This window comes from Camelus bactrianus, chromosome 26, assembly GCF_048773025.1.
Source record: "Camelus bactrianus isolate YW-2024 breed Bactrian camel chromosome 26, ASM4877302v1, whole genome shotgun sequence".
In the NCBI taxonomy this organism is placed as follows: domain Eukaryota; kingdom Metazoa; phylum Chordata; class Mammalia; order Artiodactyla; family Camelidae; genus Camelus; species Camelus bactrianus.
The window spans coordinates 32,553,790-32,569,678 of NC_133564.1; the positions used below are offsets into that span (position 1 = coordinate 32,553,790).

The following is a 15,889-nucleotide window of genomic DNA, read 5'->3' on the forward strand; positions in this document are numbered from 1 at the left end:
TACATCTAGGGTCAAGGTCAAAGCAGTTGAGTTTCTTTGTTTTGTCTTTGCTGGTGCATAGAGATTTCCAGGTCCACCTTTATGCAGAGTGTGGCATAATATGTGAGGGGTCTTATTTCCAACTTCCCTACCTGCATGGATTCAAGGTCACGTCTCCTTCCTCCACGAGGCCACTAAAACCCGCAGCTCTTGGAAACTGAGACTGCTAAACTCCTCCATGGGGTCTATGTATAGAAGCTGCCAACACCTGCTTACCTGTATAATTCCCCAGTCTCCATTTTGACTCCTGAGAATTTCCCCTGCTTTCTTGAACGTACAAGTCACTTGCAGAATTATTCACAATAGCCAAGACAGGGAAACAACCAATGTGTCCACTGGCAGATGAATGGGTAAAGAAAATGTAGCATGTAAACAATGGAATACTATTCAGCCACAAAAAAGAAGGAAATCCTGCCATGTGTGGCAACGTGGATGGACCTTGAAGGCATTATGCTAAGTGAAATAAGTCAGAAAGAGAAAGGCAAATACTATGATATCACTCATGTGTGGAATCTAAAATAAAAACAAAATGTGTAGAAAAAGAGATTAGATTTGTGGTTACCAGAGGCAGGGGATGGAGGGAGGTAGAAATAGATCAAGGTGGTCAAAGGTATAAACTTCCAGTTATAAGTTAAGTAAGTCATTGGATGTAACGTACAACATGACAACTATATTTAACACTGCTGTATGGTATATTTGGAAGTTGCTAAGAGAGTAAATCCTAAGAGTTCTCATTACAAGAAAAGAACAAAATTTTTCCTCTTTTTTTGGTAAATATATGAGGTAATGGATGTTAACCAAACTAATTCGGTAATCACAACACTTATAAATCAGGTCATTATGTTGTACATTTTAAACTTATACAGAGCTGTATGTCAATTACATCTTTTTTGTCAATTACATCTTTTTTTGTCAATTATATCTTGATGAAACTGAAAGAAAAAATCCGCAAAAAAATGTTTTAAAAAGAATGCACTTGTATATTCAAAAGTAACGTCTTAAAATTATTGTATTTAATATTTGTTTTATTTAGCATTGTTTTTGCAGGATACCTACTCCACCATATTACCGGAAAAGGAAGTTTCCTTCCATATTTATTTTAAAGTTTTTTTTGGTGGAGGAGGTCATTAGGTTTATTTACTTAATTTTTTTTTTAACAGAGGTACTGGGGATTGAACCCAGGACCTCATGCATGCTAAGTGCACACTCTACCACTTGAGCTGTATTCTCCCCCATTCTTCCATTTTAAAAATCACTTTTTTCCCTTGGCGGGTAAAAACCCTTTAGTAAGAAAAGAAATAGTACCATAGCTAGGTTGAAAAAACAAAAAAACAAAAAACACCTTAAGTCAATGTACCTGGATATATGAATGTTGTTTATTGTGCCACAAACCATGACAGGGGTGACAGGGGAAATGCCTAAATGAGGCTGCACTTGATTTAGGCAATGTTATCTTATATAATTTCATTTAAAAATGTGTATATTCTTGCCTCCCTAACATGAATTTTTTGCTAGTGTTAATGTAATTATATGCGCCAAATGGAAGACTGGTTAAGAAATAAACAGGATCATAGAGTAAAAAAATGGTATTGCTAAGTGAGAGACTAAGGAGTGTTGGAGGCTCAGAAATCCCTGCTATGTTTAATATCATCACCCTGGTGTGTGGAATGGGCATCTGGACACCGGACACCAACCAGGTCAGACCCACTCGTAGCCAGATGTAATCATCTCCCAGGAGAATGGTCTGCCCAGTGGCACGTACAACTGCTGATGCGTGATTGTCCCACCACAGCCAAGACCCTGTGGTCGCCTGTGCTTGGATGCTACGGTGGTGAGCACGCTTCTCAGTTTCCATGGTATCCATTTACTCACACAAGCTGGTTCCCCAAACCTGACCCACTGGCCTTGCAAAACAGAAACTGCTTCAAGTATAGGAGCAGCAGCGGAGTTCTTCAGCTCAAAACCATCTGCTGGGGGAGCTTCTTTATCTTCGCTGCTGACAGCACAAGTTCAGATGCTGTGGCAGGGCCTTAGGGGATGTTTTCAACATTTGGGGTTCATCGGCTCTGCTCCCTTCCATCCTACTTGTGGTCCAACTTATGAGCATGTGTGCAAGTTTGCATCTTCATAGCACCTCTCCTTGCTGGCATTGGCAATGGTCTTGGGAGGCTGTAGAAATGAACAGTTGGGCTTTGATGTCATGCAGTTTAAGATCCCAGTGCTATGACTTCTCGGCCTTTGGGGCTAAGATCAAGTGTAGTACCTGTCCTTATCAGTTTAATATCTGATATGTAAATATATTAAATAGATTTTTGGAGCATAAAAAAAAAATCCCACTTACCACCCATGGGAACTTAGAAAATTACTTAACCTCTGTGAGCTCAGCTTCTGCAAATAAGAAACATGGGTAATATTGCACATCTCAGGAGAGGATCAGCTAAGACCTTTAACGCATGGCTTGGCACACGTTAAGTACCAGAGAAACAGAAGCTCCTACCTTTAATGGGTGGCGCCACAGTTATGGATGGTTAGTCGGTGTAGAAGGGCTGTGGAAAAAGTGGAAAGATGCCCCTGGCTCTGGTTTCACTTGACCCAACGCCGCGTGGGGTGTTTTCTTCCTCCGATTTAATTCCTGCTTCCTGCCCGTGTCCTGCTTGCATCCTGGTCCTGCCATTCACTAGTTAAGTGACCTTAGAGAAGCGTATTGCGTGGGACGGGTCGCAAGTTAACGCATCTCTGGGCTGACACAGAGAAGTTTATTTTTCACTCAGGCAAGGCTGGCTGCGGCGCCAAGGAAGCTGGCTCCCCAGCAGGGAAGAGGCACACGGCGTTCTGCGCGTTTCACGCCTCCGCCCGCGGAGTCTCCGCACCCGCCCGGGCAGAGGGAGGGGCACGGGGACAGCCCACCCCTCTCCTGTGTGTCCAGTGCTGCTCCTGGCGGCCCACAGGCCAGGGCCAGTCCCGTGGCCTTTCCTGCTGCCGGGTACCAGGGTGGGGGCGGGGGCATCATAACTGGCAAGCCCCCCAGCCTCCTGTGCCTCATTTTCCTTATCTACACAACGGAAAAATGCCTCCCAGGGCTGTCATGAGGATTAATAGTACGCACAGAGGATGCATGGTGCCTTTGTCAGGGTCCTGGCAGGAAGCAGATGGCACCCAGACAGGAATTTATTGTTCCCAGGAGACAACGAAGGGTGAGACAACAGGGTGTGGGCAAAGGACGGCAACCATCTAGGGTGGTGTTTGAGGTCTGATTCCTTAGAAGTGTGTCAAGCCCAACTTTACAGCGTGGGGTGCATTTCGTAGACCATCACCCCCCTGGGCACGTACTGAGGCAGATATTGGGGGGGCGGGGCGCAAATGGAGAGTGAGCAGCACTCATCAAATCTAAGATGCTGAGCGGGGGAGGGTACAGCTCAGTGGTAGAGTGTTTAGTGCTTAGCATGCACGAGGTCCTGGGTTCAATCCCCAGTACCGCTGTAAAAGAAAAGAAACATCTACCGCTTCCTCCTTCTCAGAGAACTAATTCCAAACCTCAGCCTGTTTTCCAAAGCTACTCTCTTTCTCCGCTCCCACCACACCCTCCATCTAAGGATGACTCCAACCACACCCAAATATTCACAGGTTCCTACAGTTCTCGTTGGATCTGGCTCCAGATGGAAGGCCCCTCCCACACTCTTGGTCCTACCGTCCTCCAAGGGCTAAGTCAGTACCAACCTGCTTGATTCTCCCAGAAGTTTGTTTTTATCCTCCCTGTTTTTGTGTCACTGTTGTCTTCCCGGTGCTTGTAATTTGTGTGCTTGTTTGTCTCCTTTGCTAGATTACAAACATCACCGAAATCCTCATTTCTATCTGTCTCGTGATGCTTGTCACAGTCTCACATGCGGGAGGCACTCAGAAAGTAAATGCACTTTGAATCTTTTTTGAAAGCAATTCCTGTAAGAGCTGGGGAAAGAGAAGGCTCCATTGGCAGCCCTTAATTTATTTTATTTTTTATTGAAGTACAGTTGATTTCCAGTGTTGTGTTAGTTTCAGGTCTACAGCAAAATGATTCATTATATAGTCACATTCTTTTTCAGATTCTTTTCCATTATAGGTTATTAGAAGATATTAAATAGGGTTCCCTGTGCTATACAGTAGGACTTTGTTGTTTGTCTATTTTATATATAGTCGTGTGTATCTGTTAATCACAAACTCCTAATTTATCCCTCCTCCTCTTTCCCCTTTGGTAACCATAAATTTGATTCCTATGTTTGTGGGTGTGTTTCTGTTTTATAAATAAGTTTGTTTGTGTCTTTTTTAGGTTCCACATATAAGTGATATCATATGGTATTTGTCTTTCTCTGTCTGATCTAATTCACTTACCATGATCATCTCTAGGTCCATCTATGTTGCTGCAAATGACACGATTTCATTTCTTTTTCATGGCTGAGTAATATTCCATTATATATAGCTACACCACATCTTCTTTATCTACTCATCTGTGGATGGACACTTAATTTGCTTCCAAGTCTTGGCTATTGTTAATAGTGCAGCCCTTAATTTAGATATGTCTCCCTTTGTAAAAAAAAATTCCCAGACCTCAGACTCCTACCAGTAGATGTGGAGCTCAGGATGCACCTGGCTCTCGGGGGCTGGTCTTCCGCTGCCAGGTGAGAACTGTGAAAGGAACAGAGGGGATGCTTTCCTTACACTAGAGTCAGGGTTCCGGAGGGGCCCCATCTTTCACTTTGCACAGCAAAGGCAACAGATCCTGCTCCTTGCATGGCTTGTGACCTTCCACGTCAAAATCACGAGGGCACAGAGACGAAGGACTGGTTCTCCCTAAGGTGCCGTTGGGATGGACTCAGAGATTCTCTGAGTTTGCACACACAGGACTCCTAGCAGGAGAGCGTGCCCTGCCGGGACCCCAGCTTCCCTCCTGTAAGCCTTCTAGCCAACGGTTTATTTGCAGACACTTTGCAACAGAATTGCCAGGGAGGCTTTGCTTCCCTCCAGTACAGTCTGGAAAATGGGAGCGGCCTCCTTTCCCGAGATGATCCAGAGCCTCGTCCCCCCACCCCCTCCACTCTGCTGTCTCAAGCACCCTGGGAAGTTGCTGGTCATTTTCTGTCCCCTCCCCTGGCCCAGGATGGGAGGAAAGCAACTCCTGGGTCTCCCTCCCTCAGCAGCAGCTTAGAAGTAATATCCTGTGTTTGTGTGACGTGTTCCAGCCGAGACGTCCCAAGCCCTGTGCAAATAGTTCGTTGTCGCTGCACCCTCCCTTTTTCTCACAGTGTCCTGGGTGTTTTGTGGAAGGGGGAACCTGAGCACTTAGAATATAAAGCAGGAGGTTAAAATCTGGGAAAGGTCAGAAAGCCCAAACTCCTGGTTTCAGGGTAACACTCACTCTGGTTCTAAATCAGGGTTTTCCAGAATCTGAAAAGAAAAAATATATATGCATGTGTATGTATAACTGAATCACTTTGCTGTACACCTGAAACGAACATTGTAAATCAACTACACTTCAGTAAAATTTTTTTAAATAATAAAAATAAAGATAAATGTTAAAAAAAATCAGAATCTTCCTTCCTTTAGGTTCCAACCACCTGGCTGCTTCCTTGGGGACCTTGGTGCAGCTCTGGGGGAGGGCAGGCCCCCTGTGTGGTGCTGGCCTGATGGCGTCAGTGAAGGCCTGACTAGACTTTGTGCAGAGCAGACTCCATGCGTGTATGAAGGATGTCATAATTCCAACTCAGTGGTAGGAATTCAGATCGACTCCTTTTATATATTTTAACATTTTGCTCTTCCTAGTAAACTCTCCATTTTACAGATGAAAACCTGAGGTCTCAGAGGGGAGCTGGATCCCTGAATCCAAGCTCTTTCCACTGGCCCAAGTTTCTGCCTTCTGCCGAATTTGATGGGACCTGTGACATTTCGACTTTGAAGATGACCAAGGTTGCCTCTCACCTCAGCCTCTAATTCTCGTTTCTGGGCCTGAGAGCAGTTAATCAGGTGTCTGCAGATCCTAGCTGCTTTGCCTGTGACCTTGGCCTTGGCACTTTGAGTGTCTCTAGAAATCAGCCCCAGACATCTGTTCTCTCCCTCACCCTTCACACATCTGGGCTCATCCCAACTCAGAACTTAGACCCAGCAGTTCATGGGGCTCTTGTCTCAAAGTCCCCCGGAACTGCCCTGCACAGCTGCATGAAGCCTATTATAAGAACAAGCTCGGATCACCACACATACCTGCTCCGAGCAGGGCCTGCGCCCCCCCCCCCCCACAGCCGACCTGCAGCACCCCAGAACATACCCTCCATCTCCCCGAACCTTAATCCCGCAGCTCCTTATCCGAGTCTGTGTTCACACTGCAATCAGGCCTCCAGCTAGCATGAGAGATACTCCAGACGTTCTGGTCCAGGCATGTGATTCACTCGCACTATTTCCTCTCCCTGGGATGCCCTCCCCAGCCCCCATTTCCATCAGCCAAATCCTAGTCTGTTCTCAAAGTCATTTTCAAATGATTCCTCCTCCAGGAAGCCACCCTGATGCCCCCTCCAACTTGCCTCCTTTGACTCCTCAAACACTGCATCTCTCTTGCACATGTCAATCTCGTGCCATCCAGCAGCCGCCCTCTCTGTTGTCTTAGGCAAATGCTATGTGTATCGAATATTCCTGGAAATGAGTATGTGTCTCCTTTCTTTCTGGTCCTCCCACGGTACAGAGTGTGGCATTTGACACAGACTCGATGCTAAAGAAATGTTCACCGATTACATAAAAAAGCTTTTCCGCCGGCTAGGTCCTCAATAAATAGCCGTTGAAACTGATTTGCCCGTGACCGCCCCCCTGCCCCGGCTGGGCTCCTGGCTTGCGTTGCAGAATTAGGTGGTGGTGCTTACCTTTACCTGGGACATAGCAGGTCCCAAAATGCACTAACTCTTCCCCCCCACCCCCGCCCCATTTCTGGCCCCTGCTTCATTTCTTTTGTCTTTTTGCCTCACGAATCCTCCCAGCTTGTACTCTCCTAAAAACTACCTCATACGGGGCTTGAAGAGCGTCAGAAACTTGATGGAGTCGCCAAGTTCCCAGCACCTCACGTCCACAGATTAATCAGGATCACAAGATTGCAGGATGTCAGAGCTGGAAGCCACCGCGGTCTAAGCCCTTCATTACAGATGAAGAAAGCAACCGTCCCCACCCCCAAGAGATCTGCAGGCCCCAGAGTCAGCCTCACCTCCCCCCGAGACTCCCACCTGCGCGCTCAGCCTGGGTCTCTGTCCTCATCAGGCTCGACGTGCCCTTTCTCAGCGCTCTGTTCTCCCAGGTGCTCCTGGTGGTTATTTGTCAAGTGACTGCGTGTCTCAGCACGGCTTTTCCACCGATTCCCACGAGCTATCTGACCACACAGCTCTTTAGAATCTGCAGCCTGAGCTTAGACAAAGCTGCTGCCTTTCCCAGCGCTGAGTCGTCTGCTCCGCTGAGAAGCTCGTTAAGTCCGCCCCAGGGCCTGAGGGGCCCATTTTCTCTAGAAACTTCCAGGCTGTTCGCTGGTGGGAGCTTGTCCACGACTAACCAGGCGGCGCACTCAGACTTTCTTCATTTTATCTAACATCCCCTACAAAGCTGAAGCTAACTCAGGATGTCTCGGGGCTGTGAATGGCTAATCAATTCAAAAAAGAGTTATTTAGAGCACGATTAGAAAAATGACCCGAAGTCTGTGGAATAGGATTTGAACCAGATAATGCGCACTTGGGCTAAATCATCTCAGCGCACAGCCCTCAGAGTGACCTAACTGAGAATTACTCTCGTGCGTCTGGTCTGCTGCCCCGAGCAGGGCCCGAGAGCATTTTCAGCTGATGCCTCTCTCCTGGCAGGGAGAGGGGAGAGGAGCACCGCTCGTGAGCCCCAGGTGGGCACTTTCCATAGGCGAGCTCGTTGAATTTGTGCTCTCAGTAGCCCAGTGCGGTAGTGTGCTCATTCCACCAGTAAGAGAACCAACACGTGGAAAAGTGTGGTCACTTACTCAGGCTAACGTAGCTAGAAGTAAAGCCGGCCTTCAAGCCCGGCTTTGTCTCTGGCTTCAAAAACTAAGCTTTTTCTATTTCACCTGTGGGTTCCTTTTTTCCCTCCTTTCCTTTTACCTCTCTCTCCCCCTTCCTTTTGTCTTTTCTTTTCTTTTTTTTTTTTTTTTTCTTCTTCTTTTTTTAGAAGCCCAGTGCTTTTTCCAACTGAAACGATGCATAAACCCAAATATATAAAACAGGTCAGAGTAGAGCTGCTTTGCTTGATTTATAATTGACAAAACCTGGAGACAGGTGAACAAACAAGCAAGCTGCAGCTACCTTACCGGTGAAGGGGCAAAACCCACAAAGGGACCAGCAAGACCTCCCAGGCACGGCCACTGACCTCCTGCTTTTGCGCTTCTGTAAAACGGCTGGGTTCTAGGAAAACAAACCTTACCCCCCTAAAATTCCATTGGTTCCCAAAAGCTCACTCCTGATTGGTCCATTTCTAACACCACATTTGCATATGGCACGAACATAATGGAAAACTAAAACCCTATAAAAGCTTGTGTAAAGCTACAGACGGGAGTCCAGAGCTTGGAGCATTAACTCCTCTGGGCCTCCTGGTGTAATAAACCTGAGTTCTCCAACCCTCCAAATGTTGCTTGGTCTCTCCACGGGATTCAGATTTCTGTAACTCTGGGGGAAAAAAAGTAAGGAAGCCGGGGTACATCTCACACCATAGAATACACTCCACTGTAAAAAGGAACCCATCCACACAGACCACGGATGAATCTCATTATGCTGAGTGAGAGAAGCCAGACCCCAGTGCACACGGGATGATTCCCCTGACATGGAAATTTAGAAAAGGCAAAGCCAGTCAACGTTGACATAAGGCAAATCAGTGTTTGCCTGGGACTGGGGTCGAGGGGGCTCATGGCAGAGTGGCTCAGGGAACGTGGCTCCACTGGGGGAAGTGGAAATGCCTGTGTGTGTGTGTGCGATTGTGGTGGTGATGTTCGGATTTGTCACAACTCATTGCACTTCAGACTTAAATGGGTACAATTTATGGTGGGTAAATTACACCTCAGTAACATTGATCTGTTTTCTTGTTTCTTTGTTTTTATTTGAGTAAGAGATGCTTCCATCCCCCCCCACCTCCCCAGACCCCTGTAGTGACCTGTGACCCTCAAAGGGACCCCAGAAGTGCTCTGGGGAAATTTACATCTTCAGCAGGCGAGAGACCACACCAAGCTGCCCCGAGCTGCCGTGATACTGGCCAGCAGGGAGGCTTTGTAAAGGGCATAAGGTCTGCTCATTTTCGAGTAAACCCCTTCAACATGGTGGGTTGCATAGCTCTAACCAAGTCAGTGACAAGCTCTATCATGGGCCAGAAAGAGGCTTTTGGTCCATATTTATTCTCTGTACTGTAAAAAAGAATGATAATGCAGAATTTGGAGTTAACAATTGAAACTAAGGTATTTTATGAGCATGCACGCATAGGCGTGGCGGGGGGAGGTATAACTTGGCTTCACACCACCTGGATGCAGGAAACGTTTTGTTTTATGTTCCTAAATCAGATTATCTCCGGCTCCAGTCTCCACTGACCAGAGCGAGGGGTGTGCAGTGTCTGTTTTCATTGCCTTGGGGCCATGCAGGAGCCTGGGGTGTTTATCAGTCTAGAGGATTCGAGGACGTAGCACTGTCCTTGAACAGCCTGGTCCCAGCAAAGCGTCCAGGGCCCAAGCTCTAGTGTCCATTTCGAAGGCAGTGGCTTTAATCCCTGGCTGGCATGGGGGCATTGCAACAGGCCCCCAGTGGACACACCTAGTATCCCACCTTGAAATTGGGCCACCCTGGAGCACTGGGTGCAGGAGGGCTGGTCACTGCTGCCTCCAGCTGCCCCGAACCTCCTCCCTTCTCTCAGGGCTGAGGGACCTCCCTGCTCTGCCCTCTGCCCACCCCTCCTCCCTCCACAGCCAGGCTACTCTGAGCTCCTCAGTCCTGAGAGCTCTCTCCAGGGCCGCCCACCCTAGTCCCCCAGGGGGCCTGGTGATGGTTGGTGGGAAGGTGGAGTGGGAAGGCGGGGAAAGGTCAACACACCATGTCCTTCCCTCCTCCAATGAGAGCAGACAAAGGGGGGCCCCTCCTCTTCCTCGGTTAATGCACAGCAGGAAAAGGAAGCCCAGACAAGAGTCAGTTTCTTTATTAATAACTCAACCAATTGTGGATGAGGGCTTGTATTTATATTTACATAAGATCGATGCACTGAAGAACAGGTTTATCTCTTTTATGACTGTATCCCCTGCACTCAGCTTCAGACAGTCTAGGCAATCAATAAGTATCAGATGAACGAAGGGACAGGAAATGTACATAGGACACACGCCGCACTGGAACTGGTTACCTCTAGGAAGTGGATTCTGTGAAGGACTGTCACTGACCACTGTTTATACTTCTGTATTGTTTGCATCACATAAGATTGCGTTTAGGGACTATATAGTGTTTACAAAACTCTGTATTACAAAACTTCAGACTGTAAGGTAGAAGCACATGTAAAAGCTTTATTAGAGTCTTGCTGTAAGAGACAGGCTGTCTGGCAGCCAGGGTTCACATATGGGAGGGTTATATTATTGGATGAGAAAATGTTAAGATAATCGACTTAGCCAGACTCAGGAAGGTCGGAGCGTTTGGTTAAATATCTCTAGATGCGTGGCTGACAGCCGAGTGGGTGACTGGTCTCTCAGAACACAGCTTAATCTCTCTAAATTTAATGAGAAAATTACTTAAGCATTTCATCAGGAATAGTGATATTCCCAGGAGATGTGAATTACACCTCTTGCAGGCCAGTTGAGAACAGCTGTGAGGTAAGGTTTTAGTCACCCTGTGGAAGTTTGGAGGAGAAAGAAAAGGGACATGCAGACTAAAATCCACACAAATCAAAGGGGTCCCTGGAAGCCACAGTGCAAGAGAGAGAGCAGCTGTCTGGGTTCTCACGGAGTGACCCGAGGGACTTTCTCAATGGACCTGGATCCGAACGCAGACCAATGAAGTAGTAATCTCTGGTGGGTCCAGGCATAATGCGTTCTTCTAAGATGAGCGGTTCTCAAATTCTGGCACGTGGCAGAACCATCTGCAGGGCTTTCCAAACACGTCTGCTGGGCCAGCCCAGGGGTTTCTCAGGTCCGGGATGGGGCCTGAGAACCAGTATTTCTTACAAGTTCCCAGGTGCCGCTGATCTAGAGGATTCTAACCCTCCCATGAAGTCAGGAACTGTCAGAGAGCGAAGGTTCCCTCCTTGGACACACTCATTGGAATCGCCCGGGCACTTGTTAAACCCACAGCCCCTGACCTACAACTGAGCCCGAAATGGGATGGGACAGTGTTTGTTTCTACCGGGAGCTGCGGTTACTGAGACTTGGTCGGTCAGCACACCAGAGAAACAGCTTATCCCGCTGTCGCTTCTGACTGACCACAACACACGCTGCATTAAATTTAGAGATTTGACGCTTCCTCCTGAAGACACGGATGGGTGCACAGCATTTAGTTTGCCCAAGAGGCTCAACGTTTTAGTTTAGAGGACCCGATGTTAAGCACAGGTGCACGGAGTGGCTATCATATCTTCAGATTCTTTATAACCATTGAGACATCAGCCTCAGTGGTCGAAACACTCAAACACTGTACTTGGCAGGTACACACGATGGTCTTGCCCTGAAGAGCGGGACTTCTCACAGATGATGCTCTGCGTGGGGGAGATTGTTTGTTGAAAGACAGACATAGGTGGGGGTGGAGCATGGGGTCTGAGAACAGAGTTGGGGGGTAGGGTGTCTGTGGGCCTCAGTCCCCATGGCCCCTCTGGGGGGAAAGGAAATCGAAGGCGTCTATGAGTCCACGGAGTAAGCTGAGTTGCCTGGTTGCTGTCCCCACCGTTTTGAGAGTAGTAGTTTTGCAGGACAAGTGGGGCCAGGACTAGGGGCAGGTAGGTAAGGCACTTCCCTTGGACCCAAAACTGAAATGGGTGCCAAAAAATTCAATAATCAATGCAAATCATTGTTATCAAATTTTTACATTTTTTTAAGAGCAGAAGTTACTTACGTTTTTATTGAAGTATAGTCAGTTACAATGTGTCAATTTCTGGTGTACAGCATCATGTCCCAGTCATGCGCATACGTACATAGATTCACAAAATGTCACATCTTTAAATAATTATAGTCTCACAGGAAGTTGCAACAACAGTATTTCCCCCAAGGCTGACATCTTATAGACCTTACTGGACAAAATCAAAACCAGGAGGTTGACATCAGGACCTTGCTGCTCACTAGACACAAGGTGGCAGTTTTTAACCTGTACTCATGTGGTTGGCTGAACGCACTTTAATGCTGAATGCTCAAAATTAATGCCAAAAATTCAAAATGAGCAAAATATCAAATTTATAAAAGCACAAGGTCAGCAAAAGCTCTGTTAACCACACAGAAGCCTAAAAGGGAAAAATGAGTAATAAGAGGGCAATTTAGTAACATTTTGTCCATTATGGATTTTTTCCCATTAATTTTGATTTTTTTAAATAGTGCATTAGAAGATTATTTATCTGGACAGCTGAGTTTGGGGGGCCCCCTTAGGGTTTGTGCCCGAAGGGAGAGCCTCGCTCTCCTCACCCTGCCCTAGTCCTTGGAGTGAGGGCAGCATGACCGTGACCATGTTCTGTGCACCCCTGAAGGCAGGATAGGAGGAAAGGGGTCTCTCCCTGTCGCTGTCCTCTGCCACCATCTGTTCTGCTTCTGGGACTGAGCAGGGTGGCCCTGGCACTGTGATTCAGCCCTAATTACAAGCTGCAAAACACAGGGCTTCCGTCCTGAGGCCAGACGGCTCACAGCAGTCATCAGCTCCGTCCACCCAGCCAAGCCATCACCACATATCTTCGTTTAAGTGTCTTTCTTCCTCAATAAACCCCACCTTCCCTCTTCTCATCCCCAGGTTCCGATCCCTCACGAGCATATAATTCATATATTTTTGAATGAATGAGTGGATGAAGGGAGGAAGGAAGAGGCTGTATCTCAAGTCCTTGGTTTTCCCTTTTCTGTCCTACACCTTTCCTTCTGGCGAAGTCAGCCTTGATAATGTCTTCCAGTCTGTGATCTTGCGTTTCCAACTCCTCCTGGAACTGGGAGCCTCAAATTCCACACATGGAATATGGAACTTAGCATCTTCCATCAAAAATCAATCTTCTGAGATGGAGATATACAATCCCTAGTGTGTGGTTTCTGACCATTCATTTGCCTCGTCCGGGAGGGTTAGGACCGCTGTAGGAAGAATGCGAAGAGGAGGAGGGATAATAGTCAGCTTTGGAGATCCAGAGAAGTCTTTCAAAAACAATAGTTTATGATGGAAAATTCCAAGTACATGCAAAAGTAGACAGGGTGTAATAATTCTTCACTGACTCATCACCCAGCTTCAACGGTTATCAACCCATGATCACCTATACCCTCCCTACACCATCCTAAAAGTTGTATTAAGTATCCAGCCGATATTAAATTTTCCTGATTGTCCTATACGTGAGCAAAATTACCACCTCAAAATATGCCTCTTTGATTTGAGAATTTTCTGGGGGCTGATTGTTCTTAAGAAACAAACAGCTTGGAAAGAGATTTTATTTTCTCCCCTTAACTGCCTAAAAGAATTAAGATGAGGGGCCGGTTCCAGGAAGACACACTAGCATCATAGATTAACTACAGGATAATAGGAATGGGGTCCAGTGGCCTGAGGGAAACTTAGCAAGACTTGTTTGATCAAAGTCCTCTCTGTGCCCCGTTGTGTCTGCATAACCCACAAACATTTGTTTACCGAACATTCACTCACCAAACATTTGCTCTTCTTCATCTTCCTATAAATTGCCTTCCTTCCCTTGGAAGTCCCAAGCCCCTGCCCCCTCCTCCTTCTCTCTGTTGGCATATAAACCTGAAGACTCTATCTTGAGCTGGGGCCTCAAAGTCTTATGAAGCCCCCACGCATACATAATTATATTTTGTTTCCTCCTGTAACTCTGTCGCATGTCAATCTAATTCTTAGACCAGCCAGAAGATCCTAGAAGGACAGAGGAAAGGTATTTTCTCCTTCCCTATGGTCCTTGATTGTTGAACAGTTTGTTTGAATTGTGATCCAGTTAAGATCCATCCACTGCAAATTGACTGGTTCTCTCTCATCACCTTTTTTTTCCCCTTGTGGTTTCTTTGTTGAAGAAACCTGAAGTTTCTGGTGTTGCTGATCATCCCTCGAAAGGGTGGACGGACACTTCTGTCTTCTGTATTTCCTGCACCTTGGCGGTTAAATCTAAGTCTCCTTCAGATTCAGGGGGACTTTTCGGCAAGGAGGCACACTGATTCAGCGACGTCAGCAGCTCTTGGTGATCACTGCCTACACCCGCTCATTAGGTGTTACAAAACTATGATGTTCTCTCATTTCTTCTTCCTTTAGTAGCTAGACTACCTCTTGAAAGAGAAGCTTTCCCTCATCAACTGATGAGTTACAATTTGATCAGGAAAGGCCAGATAAATGAACCCTCCTCCCGGCTCCTTTTAGCAGGAGATGGTGTTTAGATGCCACTGTCTGGGTCTAGGAGTGCTCACTCTTTATGGAATGACCATTGTTTCCAGATCTTTTCAGCAGATAGAATTAAACACATTTCTAAGGATAAAGCACATGACGAATTTATACTTTTACACCGGAATTAAATTCAGAACTACATTGTTGGTTTTTTTTTTTTCTTAACCTCGTCGATCTTACATCTGTATCTTCTTTTTCCTGCACCCAAATCCTGGTTCTCAATGACACCACTATAATGACTGGTTTTGAAACCAAGCAGGACCTTGTGGGACCCTCCCAGGTACAAATCCTTTCTGTGTTCCCTGTTTCTTACTTGTAGGAAAGAGGCTTCATACAGCCTCCTTGACCTTCCCTGAGCTCCAAAGAGGAGATTCAAACAGTTGCTCATCAGGGAAGGGAGGGAGTGTGTGCAGAAAAAACGGGGGGAACTGTCAAGAAATAATAGTGCAGCCTTGGGGCAGGGTCCTGATCCCTCCTCAAGGAATAATCTAGTATTTTTCTATTTCCCCCACCCCTAGTGTTCTTTTTCATAGGGCTTCCTGGCTAGTCTTTATGTTCTATTAAACAAACTATACATTTTTAAATTAACGTATATGATCAGAAACTTTATGATCAGCTTTACCTCCATGAGACCATCAAGACCCCTAGCAGGGCAGACAATTCCAACCCCTCGACGCCTCTCGGAGAAAAGGCAGCTGGTGGGGTGGGGTGGAAACTGAGCCTGTGCTCAAGAGATCAAGTCATCCAAAGGGACCAAGACTTCACTCTGGCAGGCTGGACATTCAGGTGTACTTTCCTGCTGCCCAGAAGGTGAGGTCTCACTATGGGTAACGGAGCAGTGAAGAGGGTACATTTTCTTTCCATTTCAGTGTAGCGGGGTAAGCAAATTTTGTTGCTGCTCCTCTTTCTCTTGGTCTTCTTATTTCTCTTAATCTCATAGCCATCCTCCTTCTCATCCAGCTGGGAAACCTCAGGGTCGTCTCTGCACCCCCTCCTTCACGCTCCTCATCCAATCAGCCATCGAAGCCCATAGGTTCCACCTTCATGATACCTTCATGTTTTCCAGGATAAGAGATCAGCAGGACCTCAAGGCTCTAACCACTGCTCTGATTTTAACAAAAAACAAACAAACAAAAAACCCTTCTTTCCGGAGCCATCTCCGTGTATACACACCCGTACTTTCCTAACCAGTTAATTTTAACCAATTAACTTTAAGGAACAAAGTGCACCAAACTCCCCTCAGGGTCTCATCTGTTCACCCTGCAGCATAA

General features: G+C 46.7%; 1 pseudogene; it reads left to right on the forward strand.

Moving 5' to 3' along the window:
* Window positions 1-2,262: 2,262 nt before the first annotated feature.
* On the forward strand, window positions 2,263-2,376 carry LOC123617790 (U2 spliceosomal RNA; annotated as a pseudogene).
* The last annotated feature ends 13,513 nt before the right edge of the window (window positions 2,377-15,889 follow it).